A 3,802-nucleotide genomic window follows, 5' to 3' on the forward strand; every position below is an offset into this window, starting at 1 on the left:
AAAATGTTCCATACCACACATTTTATTGAAAACCTACTAAAATGAATTGTAACCAAGATATGCATAAAATGGTTGCCATAAAAGTTTTTTTTTTTTCATCCACAGCGCTAGCAGATATAGAGACCAACTGTTTTTATTTAATGGTATATTCATGTGATCAGACAGTTTAACTAATATGCTATTTTCAACTGAAATAGTAATGGTATGGTCACATACAACATTGTGTCTAAGACTGTAACCATAAAAAGAAAAGAAGAGAAATAATGGACTAAACGCATCCAATCTATGTATAGGTCTTCTCAACCTACACCTTGAAATCTCGGAGGATAAGAAGGTAGGCATAGCATGACACGTTGGATGCTCAAGCTAGATTATCTACTGAAGAGAAAGTAATATTTATCTAGACTCAGATTTGCAAGTGCACAGAGCTGTGCAGGGAAGACCCAGCTTGTAGCACTTGCACCTTCCCGACAGCCCGCTTGCAGGATCCACATTTGGTAAGCTGCTGGCACCTTGGCTAAGGGCGAGTTGGTTGTCCAGAGGACTTGCTATGCTTCACCAGATTCTGCCATCCACACTGTGCAGGGTTCTCTGGCTGTGAAGGACACTGGTGGTCTGCCCCACACACACCCCAGCCTGGTACGCAGCACGCTTGGTGTGTTGAGGAGAGCCTCTGGTTGGTGGGAATGGCCTCATATGCCCTTTGTTTTCTGGCAAACATATCAAGTCTAGCCTATCCACAGTGCCAGCAGTGCTGGGATCTTTCATACATAAGTATGACAAACTCTTCCAGGACCTTTCAGGTCACTCTCTTCACCTCTGAGAGGGTGGTGACTCAGTTTGGAGAACACAGTGGAGGGGCCTCTGGGAAAGATGTTCCATGTCTGCCAGGCGGTCTCTGCCCTTGCCCGAAGGCTGACACTGTATCACAGCCTGTGAACGTGATGGAAGAAGAGCATGCCATTCACCTTCTCCTGGCCCAGAGTTGCATGTCATGCACAGCAATCCAGCGCAGGCTCTGGCCTTGGCCAAATGCCACCCATAGCTCTCTCTAGCCCTGTGATTGTGGAGAGTGGAGAAAGCACTGACTGCAACGACAAGAACATCTGTGTCATTTGCTTTAACCGTGATGGTCTTGGCTCCATGTTCTGTTGCATATTTGGCATGGAGAAAGATGCGGGTGTCAGCTTCCTCATGAGAGCACTTTTCCAGTCCCTGAAGACTAGCCTCATGAGTGCTGAGGACAGCAGACCTTTCGTGGCAATGACAACATTTGTGGTGCAGACATCTGGGCAACTTTGTCTGCCAGAACTGGAACAACTCTGTCTTGTTGGCATCGTGGTTCAGGAAATTGCGCTTTTAGTTGGATGGAATTAAATTTGTTCGTCACCTTGCGCTCTCTCCTGGACCACGTTGAGCCTGGTCTCAGCTTTTGAGGCTGATGTATTGTGTATACATCAAATACAAGATGTGATGATGTGTACTTGCTGCCAGGATTGTATCACAGGCAAGAAGTCGCAGTGCGCATAGCCCCCAAAGGTCTTTTCCTTTCTTTGGTGTATATATGGACCAAAGCTGATCCATCTACAATGAGGACACTAGTCTTTAAGTTCTTGTCTCTGTGCGTAACATGACCTCCAGGACCGGGAGGTCAGCTGGAGACTTGACATGTGTACAGCCTACCACCTCTCTCTAAGGGAAGCTGGGGAATGTTTGACTTCGTGCTGGAAGAATTCCTGCAGATCACATTCACGGCTCTGACAGGATATAAATAGCTTTGAGAAAAGCTGCAATCCTCCTTCAGAAGCTTTCCTGCTTTGACTGTTCCCACAGGAGCAGCTTCTGCCTGGTTGTGTCAGCTCTGTTCTTCTTTATCGCTCATAGAAGGAGACTGCATTGTTTGCCAAAGAGTCTGAAAACTTCTGAAATTTAGTGCGGCCTCTGTCAAGGTGTGTCTGCAGAAGTTCTGCTGAGCTGGGGTGGGCAATGTCTTTGTTGTCACCGGAATAAGGATCCTGGCTCTCTTCCTGAAAAGACCTGTTGCAAAGCCAATGACAGCTTGCTGACTTCCAAGAATGTCTTCAAGGCATGAGGTGTTTGTTCATGGTGCTGTCTGCTCATTAGACTCCTTTACTTTGAACCTCTGAGCTCAGAGGACATACCAAGCTGATGATCTCTCTGGGCCAGCCACTCATCCATATCTTCTGAGTGCTGACGGACTAGTCAGCCCAATGGCTCTGCCATCAGCCTTTATAAATACATTGGTCTGCTCGCGAGCTTGGTCAAGAGCCATTATGAGAACTGGCGACTGGTCTTTGTGCACAAGAAAGTTGCCAGCCTTGAACTCCTTGTGCAACTCTGCGTGAACTCTAGGGTAAGTATGTCCCTGAGGTGAATAGGCAAGTCAACGAGCATAGTTTGCATTATTGTTGGAAAAAGAAGTGAAGTATCAGCTCATGCAATGCCTGGCAGTAGAGGACAAAATTGGCCTCACTGGAAGGACCTGATCAGCAGGAATATCAAGTCTTACAGACACCACCATGTGCCAGAAGTGGAACTGTGGATCTGCTGTCTTCGAAGGTCACACCACCTCAAACTCTAATGCCTGCTCATTGTTGTTTGCTTTCTCTCAGCACAGTAGTCAGTGTATGCTGTCCTCAGGAGTTTGTACAAACTAGAGGCTGTAACCTGGTGCATCTGCCGTGTCCTGGTTATACTTGCAGCTGACAGGAAGGATTCTGCAGTTCCAGATGAAGCAACTCCTGCCTCCACCAGAGCTCCTGTCCAACCACTGCCATGAAGAAGAGTACCAAGAGATGTCACGTTGGTCTGGTCAGTGGCAGACCACCAAACATTACCAGATACTTGTCTTCGCATACTGGGATCAGGCCACTGCCACTGCACCTGCTCGCTACGGCATAGATTGGCTGATCAGCTGTGATTATGGGTATCTGGCCAGGGTTCAGAAAATCAGTGACATCCTGCACTTTCTGCATTACGTGTTTGATCGTAGCAACAGAATGAGCCTGATCACGCAGGAGAGGAAGCAATGAAGTTATGGTTACTTCAAATTCTGGGCTTCTTCATTGAAGCGGCGGATGAGCCGACCACGCTGGGGATTCACTGCATCATCTATTTCCTGGGTGACTATGACCTTGTTCAGCCACTGATAATTGAAAAGCCGTGGCTCCCAAGATATCTGGGGTGGCTTCGGTATTGCAGTGTTTGGTGGCAGGGTCTTTTGGTTTGAAAGGAAGTTGGTGAGATGTTTGTGGAATGTGTCCGGCAATTCAGGCACCGACCACTTTCTCAGGAAACTTTAGCTAGTTGTCTTTCCTGTCCAGTGTTCTCCTGGTGGGGTGCTGGAACAGAGCGCTAGTTCTGGCGGAAGGAGGTAGGTGGCAGAAGCTGCAGATGGGTTAGGTCGATGTTGTCCATCACTGCAGTGGTGAACAACCCCTTTTCGTACTGGGGACAGACCACACCCTCCTCCACATATTTGCTAGCTGTGGCATTCTAATTGTGTAGAGACCTCCAGCAATTTGTCATAAGAGGCATACTGAGGCCATACTGATGGTGCATTTCAAACTAGTTTCTTCTTCCTGGCTTTGGCATAGACTGAGTCCCATGTAGACTGGGAATGGTGCTTCTGTCTTTGGAGTGTCTATGAGCTGTTGCCCTCTTTGTATCGGGAGTAGCAGTTGAACTGGCATGAGTCAGCAATGGCCTGGTCTGACCCTTTGATGCTCCAAATCGTAACTGTGACTTGATGTCAGCCCCATGCTCAACCATCCCTACAACT

Source organism: Macrobrachium rosenbergii, chromosome 13, assembly GCF_040412425.1.
Source record: "Macrobrachium rosenbergii isolate ZJJX-2024 chromosome 13, ASM4041242v1, whole genome shotgun sequence".
Classification (NCBI taxonomy): domain Eukaryota; kingdom Metazoa; phylum Arthropoda; class Malacostraca; order Decapoda; family Palaemonidae; genus Macrobrachium; species Macrobrachium rosenbergii.